Source organism: Cervus elaphus, chromosome 9 (assembly GCF_910594005.1).
Source record: "Cervus elaphus chromosome 9, mCerEla1.1, whole genome shotgun sequence".
NCBI classification, from domain to species: Eukaryota; Metazoa; Chordata; class Mammalia; order Artiodactyla; family Cervidae; genus Cervus; species Cervus elaphus.
This window is the reverse complement of record NC_057823.1, coordinates 104,147,325-104,168,381: the sequence shown is the minus strand read 5'-3', so window position 1 is coordinate 104,168,381 and position 21,057 is coordinate 104,147,325.

Here is a 21,057-nt window from a genome sequence, read left to right as displayed (position 1 = left end):
GTCATAGCTTTTCTTCCAAGGAGAAAGTGCCTTTTAATTTCATGGCTGCAGTCACCATCTGCAGGGATTTTGGAGGCCCCCCCCAAAAAAAAAAATAAAGTCTGTCACTGTTTCCGTTGTTCCCCATCTACTTGCCATGAAGTGGTAGGACCGGATGCCATGGTCTTCTTTTTTTGAATGTTGACTTTTAAGCCAACTTTTTCACTCTTCCTCTTTCACTTTCATCAAGAAGCTCTTTAGTTCTTCTTCACTTTTTGCCATAAGGGTGGTGTCATCTGCATATCTGAAGTTATTGATATTTCTCCAGGCAATCTTGATTCCAGCTTGTGCTTCATCCAGCCCAGCGTTTCTCTTGATGTACTCTGTGTATAAGTTAAATAAGCAGGGTGACAATATACAGCCTTGACGTACTCCTTTTCCTATTTGGAACCAGTCTGTTGTTCCATGTCCAGTTCTAACTGTTGCTTTCTGACCTGCATACATATTTCTCAAGCGGCAGGTCAGGTGGTCTGGTATTCCCATCTCTTTCAGAGTTTTCCACAGTTTGTTGTAATCCACACAGTCAAAGGCTTTGGCATAGTCAATAAAGCAGAAAGAGATGTTTTTCTGGAACTCTCTTGCTTTTCAATGACCCAGCGGATGTTGGCATTTTGATCTCTCATTCCTCTGCCTTTTCTAAATCCAACTTGAACATCTGGAAGTTCATGGTTCACGTACTGTTGAAGCCTGTCTTAGAGAATTGTGAACATTACTTTACTAGCGTGTGAGATGAGTGCAATTGTGCGGTAGTTTGAGCATTCTATGGGATTGCCTTTCTTAGGGAATCTAAGAAATCTCTTGGAATGCAAACTGACCTTTTCCAGTCCTGTGGCCACAGCTGAGTTTTCCATATTTGCTAGCATATTGAGTTCACCACTTTAACAGCATCATCTATATTTTTTAGGATTTGAAATAGCTCAACTGGAATTCCATCACCTCCACTAGCTTTGGTCTTAGTGATGCTCCCTAAGGCCCACTTGACTTCAAATTCCAGGCTGTTTGGCTCTAGGAGAGTGATCATACCAGCCTGATTATCTGGATCATGAAGATCTTTTTTGTACAGTTCTTCTGTGTATTCTTGTCACCTCTTCTTAATATCTTCTGCTTCTGTTAGGTCCATACCATTTCTGTCTTTTATTGAGCCCATCTTTGCATGAAATGTTCCCTTGATATCTCTAATTTTCTTGAAGAGATCTCTGGTCTTTCCCATTCTATTGTTTTTCTCTATTTCTTTGCCTTGGTCACTGAGGAAGGCTTTCTTATCTCTCCCTGGTGTTCTTTGGAAGCTGCATTCAAATATGTTTATCTTTCCTTTTCTCCTTTGCCTTTCACTTCTCTTTATCTCTTAGCTGTTGGTGAGACCTTGTAAGACAACCAATTTGTCTCTTTGTAGTTTTGTTTTCCCTTGGGGAAGGTTTTGATCATCTCCTCCTGTACAGTGTTACAGATCTCCATCCATGGTTCTTCAGGCTCTCTGTCTATCAGATCTAATCCCTTGAATCTATTTCTCACTTCCACTGTATAATCGTAAGGCATTTGATTTAGGTCATACCTCAATGGTCTAGTGGTTTTCCCTACTTTCTTCAATTTAAGTCTGAGTTTGCAATAAGGAGTTCATGAATGAGCCACTTCCATACTGTTTTCCATAGTGGCGGCATTAATTTACCACCCTGACAGTATTGGAGGGTTGCTTCTTCCCCCCACCCTCTCTAGCGTATTTTATTTGTAGACTTTTGGCTTGTGGCCCTCCTGACAATTCTGAAGTGATACTTCATTGTGGTTTTGATTTGCATTACTCTAATAATTGCATTAAATTATTATATTTTATGACTTGTATCTATGATATTTCAGAAGTCTCAACAACTAAAATGAAATTACCATAAAGATAAAATTAATATTTACTTACTTTGAGTCCATTACAATAGAATCTATTATGTAGTCATGGTTTGAGAAAAATGGGGAAATATACATTTTTGCTTTATAACAAATTAACAATAAGTTGAAATCTTATGGTTGAATTATGTTTTTTAATTATCATAGTCTCTTTCAAAGAAAATTTAAATTTGTAGTTGCTGAGTGAAAAAGTAGTAGTTAAAATTACTTAGAAAAGAACATTGTGAAATCAGAAATACATGATATCATATGGATTATGTTCTATTGGTTAATGATAATATTTTGCCATCATGTTAGTATTTAACATGGTTCATTAATGTATGTGTTTATAAAACTATAAGTGTATACATTTATACATATATATGCAATATATAATGTATATGTTTAAATAACTATATAATTTAAAATGTATCCATTTATATAATACAGACTGAAGAATGGTCCCTTTTCCTTAGCTACATTACCAGTTTACCTAGTCTTTTCAAAGTATACAGGGCCTAGATGGAAACAATGTACTGTTTAACATCAATAAAAGAAAATGGACAGGTTTTGTAGGACTATATTGAGAGATTTTCTTTTTATTGATGATAGAGATGAGTTGAATACCAATTCTCATAGTGTTAAAAAATCTTAAATATTAGAACATATTGAGAATAGATGAAATTTTACCCGTATGAATATATGTATCTAATATACATACACATAAGTAAGTGTATATAATCTAGTTATTTTAAACTCTCATTTTCTATGTGTTTCAGTGGTATTATTGCTATAAATAATTTGGCACTTTTTTCCTAAATTTATTTTGGTATTTATTTCATAGCTCTTACATTATATGTTATTAAATATTAAGAATTTGTAGCTAAGTACCAAGAATATTTTCAAGTTAAAATATTAGTAAGACTAAAAACAATAGAGGCATCTGATATGCACATAAAATGGAAGAATAATTTTACAGGTTTTCATAATACAATCTTTTATTTTAGTAGAAGTATTTCTTTTTTCAGGCAAACATTGAGATACCTGATATTATTTTATAAGGTAAAATGCTTGTTTACATTGCCTTGAATTTCAGTTATGTCGTTAATATTTTTAAACAGCATTACAGTAGATAGGACTTCCCAGGTCACATTTTAATAATCCTCATTCTTCACGTGGTATCCACTTTTCACATTGCATACTAATTTGGGACAGTCCACTGTAATATATGTATATAAGACTGTTATGTCTTAGAGTTCCTGGGTTTAAAAAAAAAAAGACTTGACCTAATTTTTGCCCAAATATAACTTTGATAAGTAATTAAATCCTATATTCTATTCTATTATTGTTATATTTGGTTTGTTAATTTATTACTTTTCATATTCTTTATCTGTAATTGATTAAATATTAGGACTAAATGACATAAGATTAAATAGACAATCAGAAAGACAGGCATGAAGATAGATAAATGGGAATGGTAGAAATAATCATTGCTTCACTGTCTGTAATTGCACTGTGATTTTTACAGATGTAAATAAAACTCCTAGTCACTGGTCACTGGGAAAAATCCTGAAAAATCTATTAATCAAAATGTACATTTCTAGACTAAGAAACTAAGTATTATGTTATTGTGTACTAAGTGTATCACTTCAAAGATGAATTTTGTATCTGTACACATACTGTTCCTTTCTGACTGATTAACATACAGGGTGTCCAGGCAATGGCAAAGGATTTCCTTCTTCAATATTTATTACCTATAAATCCTTAATTTTTTATGGAATGTTTTCTTATAAACTTCACCTCATTTCAGAAGAACAGCTGTAAAAATGGTCAAGGTCAATGTGATGTAGTGAAAGTCGCTCAGTCATGCCCAATTCTTTGTGAGCCCATGGACTGTAGAGTCCATGGAATTCTCCAGGCCAGAATACTGAAGTGGGTAGCCTTTCCCTTCTCCAGGGGATCTCTGGAGATCCCAGGAATTGGACCCAAGTCCCCTGCATTGCAGATGGATTCTTTACCAGCTGAGCCACCAGCGAAACCCAGAATGTGATGTAAGACCTGAATAATTGTTGCACTGGGAAAGGCACTAATGTTAGACGATGGTATGCCCTTAACCATGAGCTGAGTAGATACAGTGGTAACACCACTTCTCTATTGGAAAGAGGTAGAGTTCCAACTCTAAGATGTGGACGTTTGCACTATCAGCCAATCTGGGAAATAGAAGATCTTGAGGAATTTGAATAGCAAAGAGTCATAGATAACATAGGTTTCAAATCTAGTATCACCAATCTAATAATGATTGCAAATGTTAGTTGTGTTCTCATTTTAACAATAAAATGTCTGCACTTAGAACCGCTGTCTTTATTCTCATCAGTGTTATTTTATCATCATCATGATATTACATTATCATTCCCTGACAAGAAATCTCTGGAGTCAGGTCAGGAACTACATTTTTAATGGTTACTCTGAGCTACTCATGTTTGTTAAAGTAATTAAGCCCTTCTTAACATAACGCACTGACGGGAGAGACTGTCTGCAGGGAAAACTGGGTCTTGCTCTGGTTGGCAGAGCCATGCTCAGTCAATCTTTAACCCAACTGTCTGCTGATGGGTGGGGAAGTGATCTTTCCCTGTTAGTTGTTTGGCCTGATGCGACTCGGTCCTGGAGTCTGCAGGATCTATCATAGTGCTATCGACGACCTCCAGAAAGGACTTACACCAACGTGCACCTACCAGGGCTGTTGCTGCCAGTGCGCCCATCCCCGCAGCAGGCCAGTGCCAACCCACGCCTCCGCCGGAGATCCTCAAACATTCACAGGCAGGTCTGGCTCACTCTCCTGTGGGGTCACTGCTCCTGTCCCCTGGGTCCTGGTGCACACAAGATTTTGTCTGTGCCCTCCTTGATGAGGGTGAGAGGGGACAGCGAAAAAGCTGGCTTAAAACTCAACATTCAAAAAACTAAGATCGTGGCATTCCGTCCCATCACTTCATGGCAAATACATGGAGAAAAAGTGGAAACAGCATCAGATTTTATTTTCATGGGCTCCAAAATCATGGTGGACAGTGACTGCAGCCAGGACATTAAAAGACACTTGCTCCTTGGAAGAAAAGCTATGACAAACCTAGACAGTGTATTAAAAAGCAGAAGCATCACTTTGCCGACAAAGGTCCATACACTCAAAGCTATGGTTTTTCTAGTAGTCATATACGGATGTGAGAGTTGGACCATAAAGAAAGCTGAGCACTGAAGTACTAATTCAACTGTGAAGTACTAATTGAACTGTGATGCTGGAGAAGACTCTTGAGAGTCCCTTGGACAGCAAGGAGATCAAACCAGTCAATTGAAAAGGAAATCAACTCTGAATATTCTTTGGAAGGGCCAATTCTGAATCTGAAGCTCCAATACTTTGGCCACCTAATTTGAAGAGATGACTCATTGGAAAGACCCTGATGCTGGGAAGGATTGAGGGCAAGAGAAGGGGTGACAGAGGATGAGATGATTGGGTGGCATCAGCGACTCAAGGGCCATGAATTTGAGAAAACTCTGGGAGATAGTGAAGGACAGGGAAGCCTGGTGTGCTGTAGTTCACGAGATTACAAAGAGGTGGACGCGAGTTAGCAACTGAACAACAACAATGATAACTTAAATGCCCATCTTCTAAGTTCCTGCTTCTGTAGCTACCCAGTGTGGGCTGGGAAATCAACAGCTGGAAGGATTTTGATGCAGTTGGTGAATGAGCACTCAAAAAATATTGGAATAAATTGAGAGGTGAATGTTCTTCTTCCTTTGTGATCCTAAATTCTGGATGGTAAATTCAAGAACTGTTTCAGTGGGAAGTTGAGCATAACTGCCCTCGGTCCTACGGAGGAGGATGGAACTGTGTCAGAGAGGCTGCAGGGAGCGGGGTGTGCCCGAGGCATGTCACAGAAGGCACATCAGTTGCTGTTTCGTGTTAATATCTGCACCACACCTTCTTCTTTAGAACATTCCAGGAAAATCTTGAAGAAAGATCGGTGTTAGCTTGGCTCTGGGAAACGTATTTTGAGATTGGGACAGAGTAGTACGTGGAAAGTCAAAGTTTGAAACCCATCCACCAATAAAAGCTCACACATGGACTCAAGGATTAATGATAGATTAAGCAGTAGTAGTACTACAAGGATAGGCCAAGTGAGCACTTTGTTGGGATTTTTCCTTCATTGAGGAGAAAAATAAGAAAATTGTAAGGAGAATGAGCAAAAAAGAGAAGGATGGGAGAAAGCAAATGAAGATCACATCGTTTCTGCAAACTATAACCCTAAAGTGGAATGGCAGTTCTTAACAATTTTGAAGTTTATGTGTACTTTAGTATTTTATGTATGTAGACTTTATGATTTATTTTCATATCTCATCTCATTTTATATTCACAGAACCTTTGTGAGATATGTTTGGCAGGAATTGCCATCTTATTTTTTAATGAAAAAATTAGAAATCTAAACTATTTCTCCTGATTTTCTTCCCAGCTTTAAAAGAACTTACTTTTTCTAACTAAAAAATAATAAAGAAAAATACTAGGAGTTATACTCCTTTATTGATGAAACACAGCTAAAGCATGGTGAAATCTTTGTTTTCACATTTACTTGATCAAAAGACTGAGATATAACATCTGTAAAGTAAATATCACAGAAAGAAAGATTATTTAGTTTAGCATAGTCGGCTAAGTTGAATAATAATAACATTTTCAATTTTGAGTCTATGGATAACAGCCATGGCATCTTGAAAAAGAAAGTGGTGATAGGTATTTTATATTGGCTGTAATAAGACTAAATGGGATGTGGGTTTGCAGCATCAAAGTACCTGTCCCCAAGTTTAGTAATGAACTTCTTCTCGCCTCAAAACTGTCTTTTTTCTTGCCTGTTACATCCATTCTTTTTCATTTAGCCTTCTTATTACTGGATAGTAAATGATGTGAATGTGAACATAAAATTGTCTTAGGCTGTAAAGTCACACCAGATATTATGTGAACCTAGAAGAAATTTCATATACTACTAAGAGTATACTATTCCTTTTCTTTCTATAATGCCACAAATGATTTCAATGAAAATGAGTCATAGTACCCAAGAAGAACTAGATATTGAACTTTATAAAAGTACAAGCAGACCTCACTGACAGGCAGTTCATCATGCTTCTACATTTAGGTATTAATTTCAATTTCAATCTTCCTGTAAAACAAAAATGAATAATTTTTTTATTATGGAGTAATGGCCTTGCTGGAGTGACATAAATTACCGCTGGAGACATTAAAGTTGCACCAAAGGCTACTTCCCACTCCTTCACACAGTGTATTTCTTTCCAGTAGCGTGTGGATTGCTTCTAAAAATAACCTAGATTTTAACCGAACCAGACTCTCTACTTTCCATATGGAATCGCCTCGACATTTTTAGACAAAGGATGTCCGAGGTCTTCGGTGTGTTACCGTGCCCCACTTGATACCTCTTTGAACATTCTCTCACTGACAGCACCAGAGTCATGTTTTGGCAATCACGGACAAAGTTAAGCCATCGTCAGAATGATGAGTTTGACTAATGAAATTTTTAGTTTCTCCCTTTTTTACCCTCATCCCAATTACGTTTTCTAGTATTCATCTATGTTTAATCAGAATTCTTTTAACACCGCTACATAGTTTACTGAGTATAAATAGTATCCTAAATCAATTCAGGTTACAGGAGTTATGATTCTGAATATTGCAATGTGGTTTTCTTTAAGGAGCTTTTGGTAATGTTGAGGAAAAGTGGAAAATAGACAATTACAAAGCAATGTGATACTACCATAAAGTCTGCAACTATGGATGGCTTTATTACAGAGGGCATCTAAGTAAGCATTATGAGATGTGGAAGCCTTCCTAGAGTAACATGGAAGCTGAGGCTTGAAAGATGAGTTGGGATATAGGACTTGCCTGCAAGTAAGAATAGCAAAATTGGAGAAAGCAACATTTGACAAGGTTTCAAATTTAAGGAATAACATGGAGTTTTAGGCACTGCAAACAATTCAGCTCTAGTAAGAATATGTATGTTTTTTAATTCCAGTTTTAAAAATATGAAAATAATATATAAATTATCAGAAAGTTAATAATGCAAAATAATTTAGAATAAAAAGTCATCATTAGAATACAAGCTATCAGTCCTATGCTCCCAAAAGAGAAATCACAAATTTGTTGTTTTATACCATTTTCATCCATTTCAGAAAAATGGGTATGTATGCATTTATGATACAAAGATTTCTATATCATTTTATATTAATATTTTGCAGATTTTATATTTCAATATATATGTTTACATCATTCTTTTAAATAAGATAAGTTTTGTATTAGAAATATTTATTAGATTATTCAAAAAATTGTTTTTTGTGGCTATAAATAACATTTATGTTAGTTGATACACAAATTTAAAATTTGATAAATATTACTAGAGTTTTTTCCAAACTATTCATTCCAATTTAGTTAAAACGTATGAGATCATGTGTTTTTATACTATTCTAAACTAATGATATTTAGGCCGAACCCTATAAAACAGGATTTATAGGATTAAAATGGTTGAATATTGACTGTTTAACCAGATTCAGCTCAATACTATAACATTTATCTTTGCCAAAATTCTCAGTGAAGTACTTTTTGAATTTTTATAGCAAAAGTAAATAAAAACATTTCAGACATTTTTCTATATCTTTCATATCCTTAAAATATTTTCTCTGACATTGTTTCCTTTGTCTTATTAGTTTGCTCATTTTTTGATATATAAATAAATTATAAAAATCGTTACTATCACAAATTTTGCAATATTTTCCTGAACTTTCTATTATTTTATTTTGCTCAGAGTGAAATTTATTATAGAAATCATAAAAACTTTCATAAACAAAATGATTTATCTTGAGCTTCTTTAAGGTTTAGAGAAGTCTTTCTATCTCTAAGATGAAGTGTCTCTGTGTGTCTATGACTCTGTTATATTCCTCTAGTACTTTTAGGTTTTCATTTCTTAAATTTAGAATATTGATCCATTTGAACCTTTTAAAAAATAATAGTTTGGCAGAAACCAACACAGTTCTGTAAAGCAATTATCCTTCAATTTAAAAAATAAATAAAATTAAAAAAAGAAAATGATGTATTCTCATTTAATAAGTTATAAAATTATCAAGCACTTTTAGTAAATTTTTTTGGCAATGATTTGAATTGCAGCTTGAAAATAAACATATCCACTAGATTTTTTTAAAACCCCTGGTTTTCTATTATGAGCAGCTGACTTTTTCGGTCTATTCCTTTGATTACTCTTGGCTTCCCAGGTGGCACAGTGGTAAAGAATCAACTTGCCAATGCAGAAGACGCAAGAGACTGGGCTTCAATCCTGGGTTGGGAAGATCCCCTAAAGAAGGAAACCCACTGGCAACCCACTCCAGTATTCTTGCCTGGAAAACTCCACGGGCAGAGGAGCCTGGGGGGCCACATCCATGGGATCCCGAAGAATAAGACAAAATGGTGCATGCACACACGCAGCTCTAAATTCCAATTAACTTGGCAACTCTAAATCATGTTAGTGTGTGTTTAATATTGATTCTGGAAAACTGTCCGCTAAAACTTTTCTGCCTAATTTCTTCTATTTTCATTGTTTATTGATTTATTATTAGTTATTTCTTCTATTGTATACATCTATTTTTTCCTCACCGAGTTACATTTTTATTTTATACATTCAGGTTTACAAGCAAAATAATCTGTTATTTTGTGGAGGAACAACACTCATGTGTGCTTGCACATAGGGACAATCAACATCTTTATAATGCTTTAAAGACAATCAATGCTTTTTAGTACAAAACCAGTCATGTTTGTCCATTTATGAAAATCTCCATTTAGGTACTTCAGTTGAATGCTAAACATTTTATATAATCCCCTTAGACTATTAAAAACATCATTGAAATTTTACATTTCAACTAAAAAATAAAGTAACAACAATCGCAACGGACTATAACTTTAGAGATTCAGTGGTCTCTTGCCATAGTCATCAGAAGTTTCAGGCTCCAAAGACAAACACAAGTTTTTTTTTTTGTCAGTGTTCTGATTGTTATCTTCATAATTTGTCTGTACTTCTCAATAAATCAAACTTTTAATATTATATCTTCCAGACACCAAAGTTGGTGAATTATATTAAGTAAAATACCTTATCTAATATCCTTTTACCATTTATATCATTATCTTTATATCGCTTCTTAGCAACTCTATAACTTTTAATAATAGAATTCAAACTTTATTTCTTGTTTCTCTTAGTGAAGAAACCAATGCCTCTGTGGTTCTCTTTTTGTCTGCTGCTTCCAAATTTCTGTTAACTGTAAAATCACATTTCTTAAAATTTATAGCATGTTGGCTCTGTTTTGCAATTATTAAAACTATGATACTTTGCTTAAATATTGGTTCAATTTTTTTTTAAATAAGGGGCTTTTTAATATTATAATTTGAAAAATCTAAAATTCATCTAGAATTGAAAGAGAGAAAATGAGTTCTGACTGGAAAGAGTAAAAGCAGTCCTTCCCATAATTAAGATAGAGAGGTAGACAGAGGTAAAGCCAGATGCAGAGGAAACAGAAAACGTTTGTCCCCAGATCGTGCAGCAGTAAAATGACTCAGCAGCATCTTCTTAAGTGACTACTGCTTTCTCACTAGGAATGCTGCGGGCAAACTTTCATTTGTTACTAGACATACTCAATTGCTAAACTGCCTTAATTCATGTTAGCATCAGGGCTTCCCTGGTGGCCGAGACAGTAGAGAATTCACCTGCAACACAGGAGACCAGGGTTTGACCCTGGGTCAGGAAGATCCCCTGGAGGAGGGCATGGCCACCCACTCCAGAATTTTTGCCTGGAGAGTTCCATGGACAGAGGAGCGTGGTGGGCTTCAGTCCATGGGGTTGCAGAGTCAGACATGACTGTGCAGCTAACACTTAGCACTTACTTTCCACTTCTCCTAACCCCACTTGCAGAATAGATTCTCCTTTTAGACCATCTTTGAACTTTCTTTGAAACTTAACTTTGAAAAACTTGTGTCTGTCCTCTTCTACTTGAGTAGCATTCCCAGGTTCCTGCCTTCCTTTCGTTGAGTGACATTTTTGAGAGTTAATACATCTGACCTTGTCTGACTACTGGCTAGTTCTTGGTAGTCTTTGGCTGACTAAAAAAATGGAGATTACATTAAGATCTGTCTGAGATTTACTGCTGAGGACCAGGACTCTTAACTAGATAACAGTGCATATATCTAAGACCACTTGTGCCCTCTGATATAGTTAAATTTGGTCCTGAACTAGAGTTTTGATGTGTTCTTTAAGCCTTTCAGTATCACATCTCAGGATATGTGTTTTGCCTATCTTTTGGTGTTCTCTTCTGAATTTTGGCTTCTAAGCCTTTGATTGCCTGCATTTTACTGATTTTATATGTCTTGCTGTTGCCTACTAGATGGAGTCGATAGGTAGGCACCGGTCAGTCATGATAAGCTTATGTTTAATCTAGAGCTGAGGCATTCAGACAGCTTCTTTGGTCAGGCACTCTTTGGAAAAGCTTGTTTTGAGACATATTTTAAACACCATATAAGGACTTTCCTCCATGCTGTTTTTGTGTCTCTGAAACCTCCCTATTTAGCTGTTTTATCGTAATTTTGCTGCTGTTTTTTTTTTTTTCAAACTAGATTCTATAGCTAGGAAGTTAAACAAGAATCATTCTCAGCAGCTATATATTTATCACGGATCCCCTTATTCTCAGCCAGCCCCTTTATTGAGTTGGAAGCCAATCTTTTCCACATATACATACTACCCTGCTAATTTATTTGCCTATCTCTTTAAATGACACCGTCTCACCAAGGATAATTTGGAATTACTGTGGCCACAGGAATTCATGAAATTTTTTAGCACAAGATTGTTCATTTATAGCATGCTTTATATAATGTAAAGAGAAAAAAAAAGTACATTGGAAAATGGTCTGCTGTTCATAATTAGTATTATAAAGCTCCTGAAGGCAACTAAGACTCCAAATCTTCTTCCATAAAAGGATTCTAGCAGAGATGTGGTGGGTTGAATTGTTTTCCCCAAAAATGTATGCTCAACTCCTAACCCCAACACCTGTGAATGTGATCTCATTTGGAAATACAGTATTTGCAGGTATAATCAAGTTAAAGTGAATTAATACTTTACCTTAAATTTGATTGCCACTGTGTTTATAATGGAAGAAGAAGGCGATTTGGATGCAGAAACGCAGAGGGAGGAAACCATGTGAAGACAGGGGCAAAAACTGGTGAGACCCAACAAGAAAGGCAAGGAATCTCGCGGATTGTTGGCAACCACTGGAAGCCGGAAGAGGCCAAAAGCTTCTTTCCTACAGCCTTTAGACAGAGCAGGGCCCTACTGATATCTTGATATTGAAATTCTATCCTCCAGAATTTTTGAAATTTCTGATTTTTCAAAGCCAAGTGGTTTGTGGTAATTAATTATGGAAGCCCTAAGAAAGTGATACCAAAGACAAATGAAACTGACCAAAAACTCAAGGCTGCTGCTCTTGTGAATGGCTCTAAATCCTATCCCACTTGCCTTTATCCAGCTCTTACTTTTCCTGACCCCCTTTATTTCTCCCAAACTCCCAGGCCCATGCCAGTCCCCACAGACCCTCTGCTTTCTCCCCGCTTCAACTATACCTGAAAATCCCAGGCAGTCACAGTTCATTTTATATTTGTCTAAAGCCAAAACGTCTCTCACCCCTTGTTTTTCTGTTTCTCTGTTTTTTTTTTTCCCTTCACTTGAGAAATTTAAAAGGTAAATTGATGAGAAAAAACAATCATTCTATCATTATGTGAACATTCTAGGAATGTCTAGTTCAGATAAACAGCTAAAATGTGTAAGAAAAAGTTAATTAACTGATTGTTTTGCTTTAAGAAATGTGAACAAGTAAATTTAAGTAATAGCTTTTGTTACTCTAGTTATAAGATATAACATATATATATATATAAAAGATATGTTATAAGATATATATAAGGTATATATATAAGTTATATATAAGATATGTTATAAGATATAAGATATAGTATAAAATAACAAGAAAAGATTTTGATTCAAGATAGAAGCTTTCAAAAATGATTTAAAGATTTTTAAAACTTTGGTTCAAGAATATCAGATTTGTATTTTGTATAGTTGTATATTTATGTAGTATTTCTGATAGGTAGGTAAAATTCTGGACTAACTGAAATGAGTTAGTAATCTTAGTTTAAAGATAACTCTATATCTATTCTATTTATTATATGAATCTTCTCTAAATCTCTAAATAAGACCAAATTGAAATTTTTCATGATTCAAAGCTTCTAAATACATTGTTATTCTTGCTAAAACCCATTTTAAATTACAAGCTAGAAAATAATACTTAACTGATATTACAATGATGAATATCTTTTTAGTTTTTTCCATAAAAGCTTTATTGAGATATAATGACAAATAAAAAGCTGCACATATTTAAAGCATGCAATTTGATATGTTTGCACATATGAAGCATCATTCTGTCAAGATAAACAATATATCCATCACTTTCAAAAGTTTTCTATTCCCTATCTTAATTTCTGCTTTCTAATGTCTCCTGTCCCAGTGCTGTCTCCAGGAAAGACTAACCTACCTGTTTATAGATGTTTGCATTTTCTAGAATTTTACAGAAGTGAAATTATACCATATTTACTTTGTCTGGATTTTATTACTCAGAAAAATTATGTTGACATTTTATCCATGTTATAATGTGTATCTATAGTGTATGCCATTCTCGTGCCAAATAATATTCCATTGCATGGCTCTTCCATGATTTTCTTGTGCATTGGCTTTAATGGCAATGAAGCCAGCTCTCCCAGGTGTTCAAGATGGCTTTTCCTGTGAACTGATAACTATATGTTAGATGTGCTTAGGAAAAGCTCCCCTAATCTTACACTCAGTCTTATTACAAACTGACATTGTTAAATATCCGAAAGGACTCCACACACAGTCTAATCATCAGCATCTATGCACAGTCTTTTCTCAACATCCTCTTAAATAATTCCTCCCTAACCTAAGACCTGAAAGCATAATTTTCTATAAGCAATGTCATAAAAAGAGTGTTCTCAAATCTTGATGTAAAAGGGCTTCATCAGGTACTGTTAAAGATCAGAATGCCAGTGAACATTCTAGGGATTCATCCTTGGATTCATGTCTTTTAATTAAAGTGACATAAAACATTACAATGTAAAATTTCTATGAAATTAAAAGACATGTGCTCCTTGGAAGAGAAACTATGACAAACCTAGACAGTGTGTTAAAAAGCAAAGACATTATTTTGCTGACCAACATCTGTATAGTCAAAGCTATGGTTTTTCCAGTAGTCATATATGGATGTGAGAGTGGGACAATAAAGAAGGCTAGGCCCCGGAGAACTGATGCTTTTGAACTGTGGTGTCGGAGAAGACTTTTAAGAGCCCCCTGAACTGCAAGGAGATCCAAGCAGTTAATCCTAAAGGAAATCAATCCTGAATATTCATTGGAAGGAGTGATGCTAAAGCTGAAGCTCCAATACTTTTCCCACCTGATGGGAAGAACTGACTCATTGGAAAAGATCCTGATGCTGGGAGACTGAAGACAAAAAAAGAGGGGGGTGGCAGAAGATGAGATGATTGGATGGCATCATCGACTCAGTGGTCATGAATTCGAGCAAACTCCAGGAGATAGTGAAGGACAGGGATGCCTGGAGGAACTGCTGTCCCTGGGGTTGCAGAGTTGGACATGACTTAGCAACTGTGCAAAAACAGCAAAAACGTACTGAAATCACTGTCCTCTAATACTCTCCATATTAGACAGAGACCACAGGTGTGGGTTCTTATATGTGCCTCTCCCCAGCCCCCAACACCTCCCCTCAGACAGACACATTTTGTAAGGAACCACCCCATTCAAGAAAGTTGAATCAAGTTTATGATTGAGTGAGATGTTGGGAGCTTCCACCAAAGTTATCCAGAACTTTACTACAGTTTCTCATGTTTTAACCTTTATTATTTTGTTCTTTAGTTTCAAAGCTCTTGTTTACTTCTTTTGCTGGCTACTTTAAAGTATGTTACTTACAGGACCTCATTTCTTAATATTGCTTTTTACATTGTTAGTCACTTCTTGGTACTAGGCAAATATCTGCCTACAATTTAGTCATAATTTTGCTAAAATATAACAAACTGATGATTGCTTTTCCTTTGAATGCCAAACGATTCCCTTTGTTACCAATTGCTTCTAATAGATCAGTCGGCATCCCAAGTGTCTGCACGCAGCCATTAGGATCCTTTTTAGAAGGCAAACCTCACGACTATCCAGACAAACGGAAATCTAACCACACTATCATGTCATCTGCTGCTGTGGCTTTAGCTTTTATAACAGAACTGTCACAGACACAGAATTTTGGGACGTCTCGAGGAATGTATGCACATATTTGAAGGCTGTCTTACTTTTACATAGACTTTACAATCAATGTGGGATACATAGACTCAGGCCTAAATTTATTTGGTTTACATCTACCTAGTGGTCTGTATACAAAAATCATCATGACTTGATGCCAAACCACACTTGATCAAGGGCATCAAATAATTTTAATTCTGTTTGGCAAGCTCATGGGTTACTTTGGTCAAAGGTAGGTCATTAGCTGAACCCTTATTTACTAGGCCTGGATTTCTGGCACAAAAGTCTTGGTTATTACTGACATATGGGAATAGATCTGTTATCTTGGCAAACTAATGTCTGTCTTCCTGAGAGTCCCTGACATGACCTAGTTTTGTTTTGTCTTTCCCTGTGCCGTTTTCTGTTCACGCCCGCCTCTCTCCTCCCACCCCTCTTAACCACGGACCTGTTTCTTCTCCTGTGTTTTTAGTTTATCCAGAATTTGATGTAATGAAGTCATGTAATATGCTGTCTTTCGAGACAGGCTCCTTTCACCTACTGAAAAGCATCTGAGACTCATTTATATTGTTGTTTGTATTTGTATGCTGTTGCTTTTTATTCCTGACTATTCCATTTTACGGATGTAATTTGATAGATCCTTTACTTTGAAAACTCTGGTCTGAATAGCTCTGTGACACTTTCTTCCAATTTTACTTTCATTCGCCCCTTTTTTTTCTTCTTCTCTCTCTCTAGTACTTTTTCTATTTTTTTCTCAATTATTTGGAAAATATTTTTTTTCCTGCTATACTTAGGAATGAAGCTTAGTTTAATTAATATCAATAGTTGATATAGATTTTCCTTTTCTTTACAATATATGTGGATACAGCTTTTTCGTTTTGTTTTTTTTTTTTTTTTTTTGGATGGCCAAGATATATATTTCTTGCATATGAAATGCAAGAGCATAAAAGAGGACTCAATATAGTATGTCATTACCACATCAGAACTGCCAGGTTCTCTCAGAAAATTTACTTAAGTTCTTTTTAGAGAAGAGTTTTCAGTTATATGTCTGAGAACATGTACTTGACTGCCAAGTACTATGTATGAGCCCAAGGATATAAAAAGCAGTAGCTGGGGTAGCTTTTCCATAGATAGTCCTTCTTCTCTCCTTACCAGAGGCTTGCTTCTCTTGGTATATCGGCCTAGCAATTTCTCTGCAAGTCTTTACCGATAAACCCATTCTATTTCTGCTCGAACATTTTCCTCTTTGTCCTCCAAGAGATAGCTTCTTTGATTTCATTTATCGGTCTAAATGCGCCGTTTAGTGTGTCCGTTCATCTCCTTTTATACAAGGTCCTCACACTTATAACATAGGACTACTGACAAAAAAGAGTGCACGCTGCCACACTGAAATATGTACTTTCATACTCAACTTCAGTTTTGCAATAAAAACCTGTAGCTTAATTTCTCTAAGATCAACCATATGACCGCCTCACAGTTCAGTTCAGTTCAGTCACTCAGTCACATCTGACTGTTTGCAACCCCATGGACTGCAGCACGCCAGGCCTCCCTGTCCATCACCAACCTCCAGAGCTTGCTCAAACTCATGTCCGTTGAGTCGGTGATGCCATCCAACCATCTCACCCTCTGTCCTCCCCTTCTCCTCCTCCCTTCAATCATTCCTAGCATCAGGGTCTTTTCAAATGAGTCAGCTCTTCGCATCAGGTGGCCAAAGTATTGGAGTTTCAGCTTCAACATCAGTCCTTCCAATGAATATTCAGGAATGATTTCCTTTAGGATTGACTGGTTGGATCTCTTAGCTGTCCAGTAGCTAGTGTCTTTTAATTTCATGGTTGCAGTCACCATCTGCAGTGATTTTGGAGCCCAAGAAAATAAAGTCTGTCACTGTTTCCATTGTTTCCCCATCTATTTGCCGTGAAGTGATGGGACCAGATGCCGTGATCTTAGTATTCTGAATGTTGACTTTTAGTAACATTAGTTTAGTTAGTTAGTTAATTAATTAGTAACCTCAGAGTTACTAATTAACTGTATATGTGTATGAACTCTATATATTTATTTATAAACTATATATTAAATTAAAAATGTATGTACAGACACACACATATATATGAATATATGAACTAGGGCTTAAAAGGTGACTCAGTGGTAAAGAATCCACCCGCCAATGCAGGAGTGGCAGGAAATATGGGTTTGATCCCTATATCGAGGAAGATCCTCTGGAAGAGGAAATTGCAAGCCATTCCAGTATCTTGCCTGGAAAATTTCATAGACAGAGGAGCCTGGTGGGTTGCAGTCCGTGGGGTCACAAAGAGTCGGACATGACTGTGCACTCACACATGTATGAACTCTTTCACATTTTAATTGGATTCATTATCTGGTTTAAATTGTAGATTATGGAAGTTAAATAATCTAGCGTATTCTAGGAAGTTAAATGCTTCCTAGCATATTCTCTCTCCTAGGTTTCTCAATAATTAATTACATTTATTATAGTTCTTTGATTCAGCAAAACTTGTATTGTTTCATAACTGAACAAATACCTTTTACTAAATTTAGATCAGCATTTATAATGATATAAAACGCTTTACCTTAGACAGAACGAACTTCTAAAAGTTTTACTTAGAGTCCATGAGTTGGATGAACAAAATCAAACTACCTTGAAATGAACTACTTTTTTTCCATTTGCAGAATCTGACAGCCCAAATCGTTTAATTATTTGTGAAGCTTTTCTGCCATTAATGAAATCAGTGTATTCACACCTAATGCTCCACTATTCATTCCTGAATGAGAATATGTAGAATTAAAATTAAATGAAATTGTTATGGAAATAAGTTAACTGAACAATCATGCTTTGCAGAAGGATATGTATAAACACTGCAAATTTACATAGTAAAATATCCACTTCAAGCATATTGTTCACAAAATAATAATAACTCTTTGAAGTCAATGCCAATGTGTCTCCAGCAGATTTATGTCCTACAGTTCTGCTCTTCAGTGATGTTGCTATGATCTCCATAGGGAATAGTAAATACAAACCAATATTTTAGGCAATACACAATTCATTTTCAACTTCTTGAGAAGTGGAAAGTCATTAACTTTTCATTAACTATATATTACTCTTTTCCCCTCCTTTTGTAGCCCATTGCTGGTAAAAGGAACCCATTACCAAATAAAATACAAGTGTGAGGTAGTAAAATGAATGACTAGTTGTACAATTACCATATCCAATAAATGACAAAGTCATTATGGCAAGGATATTCTGTCTATTTCAACATTTTCTTTTTGAGTGGTACTTAGTATACAATAAGTGTATTCATTTTTAAATGTTTCAATGAGTTTCAGCAAATTTGGAGAGCTGAATAATTATTAATACAGTTGAAAACGTTTTCATCATTCCAAAACCAAGCGTCGTGCCCAGCTGAGGGGAGGGTTCTCAGCCCCAGGCTGGGGATGTCCTCCTTCTGGCAATAGCGTGCCTTTGGTGAACACTCCATATATTAATTGTAAATGGAGTCACGCAGTCTGCGGTCTGTGAGGTCGTGTGCGGACACTGTCCATCCCTGTTACAGGTTGCTTCCATACTTCGTTCTTTCTTCTTGAAAGCGTTTTGCAGGAATTCTGAGACTGCTCCCACACATGTACCACAAGCACCTAACGCGGGGACTCGCACAACTGCCCCTGAATCCCCCCGTGAGCACAGACGAGGTGCTTCTCCATCTCTCTCTCTGCCTCAGCGCGAATGGTGCCTCCATCAGCGACTGGAGGGCAGTAGTGTCAGATCCTTCTCCCAGCTCCCCTGGGGCCGGGAAGGTGCTGGCTGTCAGAACAGGAAGATGGGTTATCCCAGCCTTTCAGATTTCACGACGCGGTAAAGTGAGAACGCGGCTCACTGTGTATGTGGCGCACATATTTCTAAACCATGGCAAATGTTGGAAGTTTAAGATGAGGGCTTGCAAACCTTCAGTTAGGTTCAGTCGCTCAGCGTGTCCAGCTCTTGGTGACCCCATGGATTGCGGCACTCCAAACCTATTCCATCCTATTCTCGTCCTCCTCTTTGGATTTTCCATGTACGCAGTCCTATTAGATGCAATAATTCATCAATTCCAGGAGTATATGGAGTGAAAATTGGAGACATAGAGGTCTATGTTGCTTTACCTAAAAAGAAAAGATAAAAACGGGGAGGGATGAGGTAAAGGAGAGATGTGGGTAGTCTTGGGCAATAGCCTGTCATTATGAGAACCAGCCTGATAAAACCTGCCATGTGGTGCACTGTGAGATAATTTTATCCTCATATTTCAAAATAACTCAGGTCTGGTTTATAAAGCCAATCTAAAAAAATACATTGTCTAGTACCATATAAAGAACCAGTCAAGTTACTATAATCTATTTCTAGTTAATTGTCTGGCAGGTGGAAAAGGAAGAAAGGAAGGAAATGGGCGTCACCTTTGCACCCTGATTGTCAATCAAAAAAAAAAACAAAAAACAAATGAGTTGATTGTGGTTAGAAAGCTATTACAGAATAAGGGAGCTTCGGGTTAGCATTAAACCTGGGACTGTGCAAATTATTTCTTGCAAGTCACAAAGATATGCTAATGAAGATCATGGTGAGAAACCTCTATTGTTCTCCGCGAGGCTTCAGAGCTAGCATTAATCGAGAGGCTGGGTTAAGGCTGTCCACTCCGCACCAAAGACTTTCTTTCCTTAATTTCTGTCGTTTGGTATTTTATATTTGGGCCACAGAAACACAGTATGCAGCCATACAAACTGCTTTATACCATCAGGCAGAAGCTGCAAGAGTAATATGCTGATCAAAGAGACAAGTAGAGTTTAAAGAAAAAAATGAAAAACAAGAGTTCAAAGATCTCCCAAACCAGTTTTGATATAGGTAATTAGAAAAGAAACACATCGCATGACTTGGGCATAATGATAAAAATGAAATGAATGAAATGCATACTAAGGATTCCAAGATAATAGCCTTCTACCACAAAAGTAAATCTTCTAATTTTCACTCCTTTAAATTATTGGAATTAAAATTAACTATCCAAAACAGAACTCTATCTGCTTTTGTGTATTTAAGTAAAGAGTGAACTAATATATGGAGCATTTTCATTTTTTAGCACCATTTTTTATATTCCTCAGTTCAAATATCACCACCTTTATTTTGCAAATTTAGGATGATTAGTAATTCATGGTGATTCTGATGCAAGAAATAATTTTGCTTAATTGGGAGGACAAGAGAAAAGCTTTTTAAGAACACGGGCCTCTTAAAATGAAAATAAATTTGAGAGGGAAAAAGAATCATGCTGTATGTCATTTTCAGGTATATTTGCAGGAGAATTTGGTAGGTCTTTGTGCCCATGCCTCTTACTCATATGACTCAGCGTGACCTCAGATTGTCCCACGTGAACCTGATTGGCATGGTCTATCTGCGGGCTCATCCATCTGTGTTCAGAGTTCCAACTGTTCCAATCACTTGTATCAATAAGATATCACAGAATGTTGTAGCTTGCATACTGTGAGTGGGAAGGCAATATTTAAAAAAAAAAAGCATTAGTATTGTGGGAAAAAAGGATGGCTTTTTCTGGTACAGTCAATTTTACAGATTATATTCTACTTGCAACCAAATAGCCATCTCTAATTCTCATTTTAGTATAAGCTATTTAAGGACCATAAGTAATCCTACAGTAGGTTCTATTATGAATCTCTAGGCTGA